The sequence below is a fragment of the Heptranchias perlo genome, chromosome 1, assembly GCF_035084215.1.
Source record: "Heptranchias perlo isolate sHepPer1 chromosome 1, sHepPer1.hap1, whole genome shotgun sequence".
Taxonomy (NCBI): domain Eukaryota; kingdom Metazoa; phylum Chordata; class Chondrichthyes; order Hexanchiformes; family Hexanchidae; genus Heptranchias; species Heptranchias perlo.
The window spans coordinates 26,537,501-26,551,019 of NC_090325.1; the positions used below are offsets into that span (position 1 = coordinate 26,537,501).

General features: G+C 43.1%; 2 long non-coding RNA genes across 5 annotated transcripts in view; one reads left to right on the plus strand and one right to left on the minus strand.

Moving 5' to 3' along the window:
* Positions 1 to 1,870: 1,870 nt before the first annotated feature.
* The window catches only part of LOC137324321 (uncharacterized), a 63,379-nt gene continuing 51,730 nt past the window's right edge, over positions 1,871 to 13,519 (plus strand). For all 3 annotated transcript variants that reach the window (XR_010963593.1, XR_010963588.1, XR_010963598.1), the window contains exons 1-2: positions 1,871 to 1,940; positions 2,270 to 2,401. This is a non-coding gene — a long non-coding RNA (uncharacterized lncRNA). The remainder of the gene's footprint in view (positions 1,941 to 2,269; positions 2,402 to 13,519) is intronic.
* The window catches only part of LOC137324203 (uncharacterized), an 80,462-nt gene continuing 74,316 nt past the window's right edge, over positions 7,374 to 13,519 (minus strand). Inside the window, exon 3 of one of the 2 annotated variants that reach the window (XR_010963586.1) lies at positions 7,374 to 7,458. This is a non-coding gene — a long non-coding RNA (uncharacterized lncRNA). The remainder of the gene's footprint in view (positions 7,459 to 13,519) is intronic. The other variant, XR_010963559.1, reaches the window with a different exon arrangement.

Here is a 13,519-nt window from a genome sequence, read left to right on the forward strand (position 1 = left end):
CACCCTGCACCCGTGGGAAGCCAGCCACAGCGTGGAATCCCACTGCTCTCTCTGTCTGGCTGAGGTCGTCCATGGGGAAGTTGACGTAGTGCGAGGCCCTGCGAAACAAGCCGTCGGTGACCTGCCTTATGCACTTGTGTGCAGACGACTGAGAGACCCCAGCGATGTCACCGGTGGCAGCCCGGAATGATCCGGAGGCAAAGAAGTTGAGGGCAGTGGTGACATTGACAGCGACAGGTAATGAGATGCTGCTCGGCCTAGCCGCGAGCAGCTCGGCATGATGGAGGCTGCAGATGTCTGCGACTACCTGGTGACTGACTCTGAGCCTCCGTATGCACTGCTCCTCAGAGAGGTCCAGGAAGCTGAGCCTCGATCTGTTACGGGGGTGTTGCCTCCTGCGACGTCGCTCCCTCTGTTGTTGCCCTCCCTGCTCTTGTGCAGGTGCCTGTGGTGCAGCACTGTGTTGTGGAGCTCCACGTGGCGGAGGTGGACACCGTGCCTGGTGAGGCTGATGATGTTACTCGCCCTCGGATGTAGTGGTGAATGCAGCCATGGCGCCCCCCATCCTGACGGTGTGAATTTGAGGGGGTCCGCAAAGTAGGTATATGTGTTTGCACAGCAGAGTTTTGGGTGGAAAGTAAGAATTTGGAGTGAAAACACAAAGGTCCTGCAGCCAAAACTTTGTCTGAAGTGACAGAGTGCCCTGCTGCAATAAATGAGGTTTTCTCCCCACCTGTGAAAGAGGCATCTGCATCTCCCACTGACTGTTGGCTGAAACACATCTGTTGCAACACGGAGTGTTTCCCACAGCACGGGAAACACACTGTGGATCCTTCAAAATTGCACCCCTGCCAAAATGTCTACTCAATGAGGTCTGTCCAGTACCTTAACTATCTGTCAAGGTATGTAAATTACCATCCCGCCGGCTTTAATTGCCGGTGGGAGCCCCGCATTCGGGAGGTGCGCGCGCACCTAAACGCTTCACTGTGTCACACATGTCACAGAGAAGGATTTGGTACACCGAACGCTTTGCCATCCGAAAATCGGCACCCCTGTCTTCTTGTTAAAACAGTTCAGATGGCTAAAGATCCCTTGGCATTATTTAAAGGAGAGCGGCGAGTTCTGACTGATATTCCTCCCTCAACAAATACCAACAGATTAACTGGTCACTCGTCACGTTGCTGGTTTTGTTACTTTGCTATGTGTGGCTGTAGAATCTCCCTACAATGCAACATGCATGCCAGAGAAATTAACTGCATGTGATATGGTTTGTGATGTTTCTGAGTGCTGTCATAAGGTGTCATATAAATCCATATCTCTTACATAGAGAACAATTCAATTTGTGTGCATTATTATTCATTTAAGAACTATATTAATAATCCATGCCAGGTAATACTGATAAAAAAAGTAGTTACATGACACAGAACAGTGTCATACATGTTTATCTTGTACACATGAAAAATGATTTTTTTTTTTTAAAATCTATTTAACAACACGAGCACCAATTTAAAAATAAATCAAACAGCTGTGCACTTGCTCTCACCATCACTGAGCACAGACAGTATCTATGGCGACTCCCTTGCCTTGACTGCCCCTCAGGATTCTTACAAACAAATTTGTGAACTAACATAGAAGATCACAGTTGACTACCCAAATAAAGTGTATGCAATTCATAATAAGCATCACTCAAATAAAACAAACAAACAAAATTCTTCTCTATTATAATGGCCCAGAAATTGCTTTAAAAAAGAACGGCAAGCTCAAAGAGCTCACCATTGTTAGTGGCGAAATCGAGGAACAAGTTCCGTGTTCAGACATGTGCAGTCAAATGTAGAAATCCGGAACTCGCTCCTCCTGGTTTGCCGGCAATGTGATAGCTTTGCTTTAAAGGAATATCGCCAACTGACCAGTGCCAACTTGCTCTTCTGCCCAGCTGGAAAGTAAGTAATATCGCCACAAAACAGATACACTTAAAAATACTAGGTCTAAGCTAAGTTTTAACAGCGCAGTAAGTCTTAATGACTGCCAAACAACTAAAAATGAACTTTTAAAAATCTGGAGTCTCATTACTCCTTATTTTAAGAGTTTTTGATCATTAAAACATTTTTTTTTAAATTAAAAAATGTTAAAACTTATTTTTTTTACTTTTTCCTTCTGCCTCTTTTATTTAATTTGATTATTTCTTACCCTCTCTTTTTTTCGCTGTCTATAACTGTTTTTACAAATGTTTTAGTGTCGTACCTTTCACTTCCTGGATTTTACCTTCCAGCTTGCAAAAACTGTTTGCAGCTTGTCAAGAATGCTGCAGTCTGATTGGTCGAGGGGAGAGAGTGATCCCATGGGCTAACGCTGGGCTCTTCTCCACTTCTTATTCGAGGACGTGCACGCAGTAAAGACCGCGGTAAGTTAGTGGGTTAGTATAAATCTATGGAATGGCGAGCACTGTTGGTTCGCCACTCCGAGCAATTTCTGGGCCATTATGACATTAATTTAATCTGTGGGTTAGTGCAGAGAAGGATTTGGTACAGATAACGTGAAGCATTCTTATGTATAACTTCCATCTTCATATGTCATATCAATAGAATATTATAGGGTAGAAATTAATTTTGGCATTAATAGCCAACAAATGCTTACCATACTCATATTTTAGTGAGGAGATTAACGTGTCCATTTTAAAGCAATGGACATAGAACTTTCATACAAGTGTCTGCTATTATTGGTATCAGTAATTTCTAAGGAGTACACGCAAACACACACACTTGCACTCTCAGAGTAATACTGTGACTGAAATCTAAGAAGGTTTTAACAAATCCTGCGATATTTTGCTAACTGCACATTATTTGGTTTGATAGCAACAGCCCTTTTTAGGATTCCAATTATCATGAAGAATTTAGAAACCAAAGAAAAATGTAAGAGGTTTTGTACTTGGGTGTTGTTAATCTCCTGGACAGAGCACATAGAGGAAACTCAGGAGGGGAAGACTGCACCTGATTTTCTACCCATTCCATTAAATGGACAGTAAATCAGGCTGACTGCATTATGGGAGGGAGACCCTCCACACCCAACTTTCCTCTGTACACTCCATCCAGGCAACTATTCACACTCAAATGCAAAAGAGGAAATTCCGCCCCATAGTTTTTTTTAAATGTCCTCTCCGTTTCAATTCCCCCTCCACCCCCCTTCCTTCCTGAAGGGACTGACTCACGTTGGGGTACTCTCCCATAGACACCTGCAACATTCCAGCACTTCACCCACTGGCAACACATTGAGTATCAGATGGCAAAATGACCATGGGCATTTAGTGGCCGAAAATGGTCCTGTCCTCACTCGATGTTCATTTTAAAACAGCGGTCAATGGGTAGTGATCAGGAGCAGGAACCCTGGTTGATTCTCTACCCACCCCCCTCCCTTACCTTGCCAAGGAGTGCAGAGATTAATTGTAGCACCCTTTCCACTGCCGCAGCTAAGAGCAACTAACTCAGCATAGAGTAAGGATCTTCCTGGTCAATATGGCTCGTTACTGTACCAGCTGAGTCATCACAGGAGGTTCAGAACCAATAGTTATTAATAGTTTTGCTCAACATCCACCTTAATTTATTGTTTTGGATTTTGTTATGCAAAGTTTACTTATATAACTAAGCAGAACAGAGTCACATCTAGTTTGGCAGGCCTTTCCTTATTCATGGGGGTTTAATGGTCACAGTAACGTTGATTTAAAAAAATAGTGTGGATTTGCCAGAGGATAGGGGTTACGGGGAACGGGCAGGAAATTGGACATGAATTTAAATTTGAGGTTAGGATCAGATCAGCCATGATCTTATTGAATGGCGGAGCAGGCTCGAGGGGCCGATTGGCCTACTCCTGCTCCTATTTCTTATGTTCTTATGATTGCTCAATCTATTCTTTGTTATCTCTTAGCTCTGGCCGGATTTAAGATAAACAGGTGCTTTTAGAGACTCCGCATCAACCCATTCTGATCTATCTGTGAATCATTGTGATTGTGCAAATTATAAAGTGTTGGCAAAAAAAGTGTACTTTACTGCTGAGGCCAATTGTATTATCCTTACAGCTGACCAGCTAATTCAGCAGATAACAGGGGAGGTCAAATTTAACCTGACTCACCGGGCGGGAAGCTCACGGGATCGGGCGGGACTTCAACGGAGAGTAAAATCGGGCGGATTGTAAAACTGGCATTGCACCCGACCCCGTCAGTTTCCCAACGGGCGGGTTAGGTTAAAATTGACCCCCACCACCACCAAGTCAAAGCTGGGACCTTCCTGCTCTATGTAGCTCAACATTATGCTCAGAGGTCCATTATCAACTAAAACTTGTGTCTTTATTCACTGTCGTGTACAGGTTTAATAATGAACCCCTAATTGTGATAAACCAAGTTTACTGTAGGCTTCATGGGATGTCCACCATATTCTGCCATTGCCTTTGAGGATGAATATGTTCAGGCCAATTGGTCAAATTTAGTCACATGTTAAATATTACAGAGTAGCGAAAAGACAGCAAAGTACTAAAACAGCACTGTATGTAAAAGCAGAAACAGCACAGTACGTAACAAAATATAACTAGAATCAGTTCACAGGGGATGAATATGCTCTTTTGCAAAAGGTTTTTCTCACTGTCTCTTTTCAGTGAAGGCAAAGAGCCAGAAGAGGCTCTAACATGGCTCAGTGCCTTTAGGGGAAGTGAAAGAAAAGTGAGAAGACAAAAATTAAAAAATAGAAAACTTACTGTTACAGATAGGGCAGTTTCTCAAAACGTGCTCACATGTTCTTGGCTAGACTGCAATTTCTATAAGCCGACTAAGTCCCTTATGAATCAAAACTTGTGTCTTTATTCAGTGCAGTGTATAGGTCAGCTCTTAAAGGGCCAGAGGCTTTCTTTTGTCAGAACATGTATAATATGTCAATAGAAAAGTACATAGTTTTCAAAATAACCAGAAAGCTGATTTTAAGAAATATATATATACAATACAAGAGTTCAGCAGAACAAAATCCTTAAGGAAAAAGGGCTCCTAGAATACAAACTTTCATTCTAGCTCAGACAGAAAAAATCTGACTCCCAGCTGCAGAATTCATTGCGTTTAGCAAGTCAATTTAAAATTTGCTTTTGAAGTGCCCAAATGGCAGCATTTTAATGATTGAAGTGGTACAAGATGAAAGGAGGTGTGCCACAGAGATCAGATTGGTAACAGACCCAGACTGTCCACACTCACCATTATACCACCAACTGTATCTACAGGCCCTGGCATATCTACTTGACAATGACCAAAGGCAATTTCCTTTGTAGGCACCTGGTCAACATTGAGGCAGTTGTACTGCTGTGGCATTAGCTGCAAAGGGACCAGGAGTCAACCTTCAACAATGAGATGGCATTGTCAGTGGTAGTTAAGGCACCTCCTCACTCAACTTTTCTGCCTCCATCTCCCCTCAGGCTAGCATTGGGCTTGCCCGCTTTCAATAACAAACAATAGCAACTTGCATTTATATAGCGCCTTTAATGTGGTAAACGTCCCAAGGCACTTCACAGGAATGTCATCAAACAAAATTTGATACCGAGGCACATAAGGAGATATTAGGACAGATGACCAAAAGCTTGGTCAAAGAGGTAGGTTTTAAGGAGAGTCTTAAAGGAGGAGAGAGAGGTAGAGAGGCGGAGAGGTTTAGGGAGGGAATTTCAGAGCTTAGGGCCTAGGCAGCTGAAGGCAAGGCTGCCAATGGTGAAACGTTGAAAATCGGGGATGAACAAGAGGCCAAAATTGGAGGAGCGCAGAGATCTTGGAGGGTTGGAGGAGGTCTGGAGGAGATTACAGAGATAGGGAGGGGTGAGGCCATGGAAGTGCAGCTGGGAGTCACCATACAGCTGCATAAAACAGGGAATTACGACCAGTTAGCCTAACATCAGTAGTGGGGAAAATGCTAGAGTCTATTATAAAAGATGTGATAACAGAACACTTGGAGGGCATTAATGGGATTGGACAAAGTTAGCATGGGTTTATGAAAGGGAAATCATGCTTAACAAATCTGCTGGAGTTTTTTGAGGGTGTAACTAGTAGAATAGATAGGGGAGAACCAGTGGATGTGGTGTATTTGGATTTTCAGAAGGCTTTTGATAAGGTCCCACACAAGAGGTTAGTGTGCAAAATTAAAGCACATGGGATTGGGGGGAATATATTGGCATGGATTGAGAATTGGTTGACAGACAGGAAACAGAGAGTAGGAATAAACGGGTCTTTTTCCGGGTGGCAGGCAGTGACTAATGGGGTACCACAGGGATCAGTGCTTGGGCCCCAGCTATTCACAATATATATCAATGATTTGGATGAGGGAACTGAATGTAACATTTCCAAGTTTGCAGATGACACAAAGCTGGGGTGGAACGTGAGCTGTCAGGAGGATGCAAAGAGGCTCCAATGTGATTGAGACAAGTTGGGTGAGTGGGCAAGAACATGGCAGATGCAGTATAACGTGGTTAAATGTGAGATTATCCACTTTGGTTGTAAAAACAGAAAGGCAGATTATTATCTGAATGGTGATAGAATGGGAAAAGGGGAGGTGCAACAAGACCTGGGTGTCCTTGTACACCAGTCGCTGAAAGCGAGCATTCAGGTGCAGCAAGCAGTTAGGAAGGTGAATGGTATGTTGGCCTTCATTGCAAGAGGATTTGAGTACAGGAGCAGGGATGTCTTTCTGCAGTTATACAGGGCCTTGGTGAGACCACATCTGGAGTATTGTGTGCAGTTTTGGTCTCCTTATTTGAGGAAGGATGTCCTTGCCATGGAGGGAGTGCAACGAAGGTTTACCAGACTGATTCCTGGGATGGCAGGACTGACGTATGAGGAGAGATTGGGTCGACTAAGCCTATATTCACTAGAGTTTAGAAGAATGAGAGGTGATCTCATCGAAACATATAAAATTCTAACAGGACTAGACAGACTAGATGCAGGGAGGATGTTCCCGATGGCTGGGGAATCCAGAACCAGGGGTCACAGTCTCAGGATACGGGGTATGCCATTTAGAACTGAGATGAGGAGAAATTTCTTCACTCAGAGGGTGGTGAACCTGTGGAATTCTCTACCACAGAAGGCAGTGGAGGCCAAGTCATTAGATGGATTCAAGAAGGAGCTAGATATATTTCTTAATGCTAAAGGGATCAAGGGATATGGGGATAAAGCGGGAACAGGGTACTGAGTTAGACGATCAGCCATAATCATTTTGAATGGCGGATCAGGCCCGAGGGGCCGAATGGCCTACTCTTGCTCCTATTTTCTATGTTTCTATGTTTCTATTTCTCAAAGCATATTGATGACATCAGCATAAGCGTGCAGGTGTGAGAAGTGAAACTCTGTATTTGAAATTTTAGGTTGCTTGTTTATTATGTAGTTTGTTGTGACTGGTTGGGACTGTTGATACGGTTGAATCTCTTTCATTCATGTGCATCGATGTTGATCTGAGAGAAAACACAAAAACAAGAGCAGCTGACAAAAGGTTAATGTAAAGGTTAAAATAAGGAAAATTTTGAAGGCCTGTACCATTGTTCAAGTAAGGAGGTGAGATCTGCATAAAACCAAGAGTAATTTAATAGCAATGCAGAAATGATGAAAAAGGAAAGCTACAAGTTAGTTCAATATTTTCTTAAATTATTGGTGTTTATTATAAAAACCCACCCTCTAGACCAATGGACCAGTCTGTTTTGCTTTTTATTTTAGGTATAGCCACGTTTTTTCATTGAGTCTGAAGTGCATTATAATTTGTATCAATTTTACTCACAGCATATTTTATCCTACTAAATAAGTAGGAAGAGTGCAATTCATTGTAAAACAGATTATTTTAAATCTGTGACTTTTGTTTTGCTAAGAAAATGCCTATTTCCAATGAATCCACCTCAGCTACATCACCAGCCTCCTATCTTACCTCAGCCTCTTCACCGGTGAAACCCCCTCCCCCACCCCCGCCATTGCCCACCCTCCATTTCCTCCAACTTGTCTAAATATCTGCCACATGTATCCTATCCTGCACTAAGTCTCACTTGTACATCCCCTCATCCTCGCTGATCTATTCTGGCTCCCAATTCTCCAAAGAGCTGGTAGGTTGTCTGACAGCTTTGCATGGGCCAACAGTAAATGTGTAGCAAATTGACAAGCAGAAGTTTGTAGCATTTTTTTAAAGAAAGAACAAACTTCCACTTACACAGCGCCTTCCACGGCCTCCACCAAAGTGTTTCACGCCAATTGTTGTAATGTAGGACAGACAAATAGCACACTGCAAGGTCCCACAAACAACAATGAGATAAATGGCCATATAATCTGTTTTAGTGATGTTTGATGATGGGTATATATTGACCAGAAAACCATGGCGAACTCCCCTGCTCTTCTTCAAAAAGTGCCATGGGATCTTTTACGTCCGCCTGAGAGGGTGGACGGGTTCTCGGTTTAACTTCTCATCCAACAGGCGGCACCTCCGACAGTGCAGCACTCCCTCAGCACTGCACTGGAGTGTCAGCTTAGATTATGTGCTCATATTTCTGGAGTGGGAATTGAATCCATGACCTTCTGACTCAGAGATGAGAGTGGGATGATTAAGCCAAAGCTAACACCTTAAATAAAGGCCCACCCTCTAGCCCAGTGGATCATCTGTTGTTCATTTTTTTCAGGTAAGGCCACTTTCTTTAAAGTGTACCATCTTCTTCCATATCCAACTTAAGTGCTGCAAAAACTGTACATAGCATTGCCTATGTTTGCAAACTCCTGCCAGTTAATCTCCCATGGCACGGCAAACCATAAAACAGAGGATATATTATTTGTCTTAGCTATCTCTCTCATAGAATCATAGAAGTTTACAACATGGAAACAGGCCCTTCGGCCCAACATGTCCATGTCACCCAGTTTATACCACTAAGCTAGTCCCAATTGCCTGCACTTGGCCCATATCCCTCTATACCCATCTTACCCATGTAACTGTCCAAATGCTTTTCAAAAGACAAAATTGTACCTGCCTCTACTACTGCCTCTGGCAGCTCGTTCCAGACACACACCACCTTTTGAGTGAAAAAATTGCCCCTCTGGACCCTTTTGTATCTCTCCGCTCTCACCTTAAATCTATGTCCCCTCGTTATAGACTCCCCTACCTTTGGGAAAAGATTTTGACTATCTACCTTATCTATGCCCCTCATTATTTTATAGACTTCTATAAGATCACCCCTCAACCTCCTACTCTCCAGGGAAAAAAGTCCCAGTCTATCTAACCTCTCCCTATAAGTCAAACCATCAAGTCCCGGCAGCATCCTAGTAAATCTTTTCTGCACTCTTTCTAGTTTAATAATATCCTTTCTATAACAGGGTGACCAGAACTGTACACAGTATTCCAAGTGTGGCCTTACTAATGTCTTGTACAACTTCAACAAGACATCCCAACTCCTGTATTCAATGTTCTGACCAATGAAACCAAGCAAGCTGAATGCCTTCTTCACCACCCTATCCACCTGTGACTCCACTTTCAAGGAGCTATGAACCTGTACTCCTAGATCTCTTTGTTCTATAACTCTCCCCAACGCCCTACCATTAACGGAGTAGGTCCTGACCCGATTCGATCTACCAAAATGCATCACCTCACATTTATCTAAATTAAACTCCATCTGCCATTCACCGGCCCACTGGCCCAATTTATCAAGATCCCGTTGCAATCCTAGATAACCTTCTTCACTGTCCACAATGCCACCAATCTTGGTGTCATCTGCAAACTTACTAACCATGCCTCCTAAATTCTCATCCAAATCATTAATATAAATAACAAATAACAGCGGACCCAGCACCGATCCCTGAGGCACACCGCTGGTCACAGGCCTCCAATTTGAAAAACAACCCTCTACACCCACCCTCTGTCTTCTGTCGTCAAGCCAATGTTGTATCCAATTGGCTACCTCACCTTGGATCCCGTGAGATTTAACCTTATGTAACAACCTACCCCATCCTCCCCCCCCCCCTTCCCCTGGCTCTGTATTTGCTTAAAAACTGTTAAATCTTCAACTACTTCCAGTTCTGACGAAAGGTCTTCGACCTGAAACGTTAACTTTGTTTCTTTCTCCACAGATGCTGCCTGACTAGCTGAGTATTTCCAGGATTTTCTGTTTTTATTTCAGATTTCCAGCATCCTCAGTATTTTGCTTCTGCCTTTGTTCTGTCCTGCTTTTCCCCCAAGATGTGTGTCCCTTTCGAATTAACCCAAATTCCCTCATGCCCCACCTTCTTCCAATCCCCCTCAATATCTCCTTACCTTCCACCTTATCCTTCTACCTGAGTCCACATTCCCACCATCACCGTCATCCCCAAGTCTTTTCCTCTAAGGATAAGACTCCCTGCTTCCTGCTTTCGTTTTCAAACTGCTGTGAGCTGATTTTTTTTTATTCGTTCATGGGATGTGGGCGTCGCTGGCAAGGCCGGCATTTATTGCCCATCCCTCATTGCCCTTGAGAAGGTGGTGGTGAGCCGCCTTCTTGAACCGCTGCAGTCCGTGTGGTGAAGGTTCTCCCACAGTGCTGTTAGGAAGGGAGTTCCAGGATTTTGACCCAGAAGTATTACATTAGAAGTGTTACATAGAGTTACATAGAATTTACAGCACAGAAACAGGCCATTTGGCCCAATTAATCTACGCCAGTGTTTATGCTCCACATGAGCCTCCTTCCATCCTATTAAACCTGCAAATAAGGCATTGAATGCAGACACAGAAGCAGGAGGCCTGGAATTGAAAATGAAAGTGCAGATAGACCATAAAAATTGAAGAGATAGAAACCAGTGACCTGAGACAGGGTTCCGACAGGCACAGAGGCAGAGATAACGCAATCCTGATGGTGTGAGGCAGCAATGCCCAGGACAGGAGGTGGCATATTTCTGGCCCAGAGGAAAAGGCAGTGGTCAAGAGAGGGAGAGAAAAAAGCAAGTTGAGGAGTGGTTGTGAGATGGTGCAATGTACTGCCCTAGAAGGCATCACATGGAATTTCCATGGGGGTTCTCCGGATCTCCTAGCATAATTTCAGCAATCTCTGGGCTCTCTGCCAAACTTATGGCAGGAGATCGGGAGAACTCTGTGGAAATTCTACTCCTGCTGATGCAAAGTCAATTGCAGGCGTCTGAAAGGAAGGAGGATACTCACTTGGGAAATAAAGACATTTAGGAATATGAAAAGCCAATAGCTAATCATAATGCACCTACAATAATTCTTCAATGAGTAAAGGCAGGGAATTGGGATTAAAAAGACAGAGCTGCCATACCTGACTAAAAATGCAGAGCAGGCTCGCTAGACAAAATGGCCCACTCCTGCTCCTACCAATACAAGCAAGGAATGGTCAGTAAACCAGGCATTTCTCACTGTCACAAAGCCACAAATGCTATGCATTCCACAGCTGCATTCATGAAAATGATGACATTTATACAAGCTAAGTAGCTTGTGAGCTGTTTGAGAAGCATTAAAGAATTATTGTAGGTGCATCGTGATTAGCAACGGTCTTCGACCTGAAACGTTAACTCTGTTTCTTTCTCCACAGATGTTGCCTGACTTGCTGAGCTTCTCCAGCATTTTCTGCTTTTATTTCATGATTAGCTATTGGTTTTTCATTACCACCAACAAAATTGCATTCTCAAGAATGAAACCCTCATGTTTTCAGTCTTATCAGTATGTTCTAAATTACAATGAAAGAAAGGTGCATTTTGTGCATTTTTGAAGAAAAGAGGAAAGTGTAGCCATTAATGATAAATTTGCAACACTGTGCATTACCCCAAACAAGATAGCCCAGCTCCAAATGATTGCTGGTATTGTAACCCTCAAAGGCCTATATATGGGTAAAGAAAAGAATGCTGCAGCCTTCGGGCAAAAACAGTCACGATTTTCCAGTGCTCCTTCCTTGAATTTGATGATGATAACTAAATGATGGGTTGTTGCTGCAATTAAAGGCCTGTGGTGAACACCTATCCTACACCTTTGTACTTGTTGGCTCCCTGACAAAGAATAGCTTCAAGCTGCAATGCGACTTCTCAGGTGTCTCAGCTTCTTGGTGAAAAGATTATCAAAATATAAATAAAATCCTTCCATTCATATCCCTCCTGCTCTGCTGGATATTTGGGGTGTGAGTGTATGATAAAACAGTCTAGATCGGGTGAGGTTGTTGTTAAAGCAATCTCTTCTGTGAGATACCTTATATCTCCTGTCCTTAATTCTATCCAGCTGTACATTAAGTAATGACAGAATCACAGCACATTTTACGAATGTCATTCCTGATTTGCATGCCATAAAAACATAGATGACTCACAGAATCTTTGACTGTCCTAAAATCTGCTTATGTGGCTCAGTGTCAAATTTTGTTTGATAATCACTTCTGTGAAGCGCTTTGGAATGTTTTACTATGTTAAAGGCGCTATATAAATGCAAATTGTTGTTGTTGTTGATTGATAAGTAGTAAAGGTTTCCGTATGTTTTCCAGCCTGTTATTGCCTGGAACTCTATTCCTTTTATTCAGAGTTGGCCATTACTTTGTTGAACCAGGATCATTGGAACATATATTCAACTATGAGCAATCAGATGTGTTTGCTTTTATGCCAATACCATTTCTCCAAGTTGGTTCCCACACTTTCAATCAGGGTGCCTGAATCATCTATCCTCATGACAGTCACTTCCAGATGCATCCTGGTGTCATGTTGCTATTCATTCGCAAAACAAACAAGACAAAGCTACTAATTGACTACAGTTGACAACAGGCTTTCAAAATCTAAGCTTGACTTCACCTGAGCCCTGCTTCATCTAAGCCCCTTTATCAGTGATCTTTCCTTGGTGTTGCCCTGCATTCATGGACTTTGGCCCTTCACCTAGGAATCTCAAAACAAAATGAGCTCTCACTCTCACTCTCTCTCAATGCACAAAGTTATGAAGTATTGCTCTATTTGGTAATATAATTCCTCCCTTTGCTCTTCGTTCTGCCCTTACCCTAATTAGGACTTCCTCCACAGCATCAGAGACATAAATTACTCTTTGCACTGGTCAGTGGTGGCCAGAGGCATTTTTTTCACATGAAATGACAGCATGAAACTTCAGCTTCTTCCTGGGTGGAAAATCCTACTCGGTAGCTTTGAAATGATGTCTCCACCTGGCCCCGCCCCCCCCACCCCCCCACCGGGCTAGGAAGAGAAAACTCAACCTGAACTCCAATAGAAAGAAAGAACCTGCATTTATATAAAGCCGTTCATGACCTCAGGATGTCCTAAAGTGCTTTACTGACAATGAAGTACTTTTTGAAGTGTAGTCACTGTTGGAATGTAGGAAATGCGACGGCCAATTTGCACACAGCAAGGTCCCACAAACAGCAATGTGATATATGTTGATATCATCTGCCTTAGTGATGTTGGTTGAGGGATAAATATTGGCCAGGACACTGGGGAGAACTCCCCTACTCTTCTTCGAAATGATGTCGTGGGATCTTTTACGTCCACCTGAGAGGACAGACAGGGATTCGCTTTAACACCATC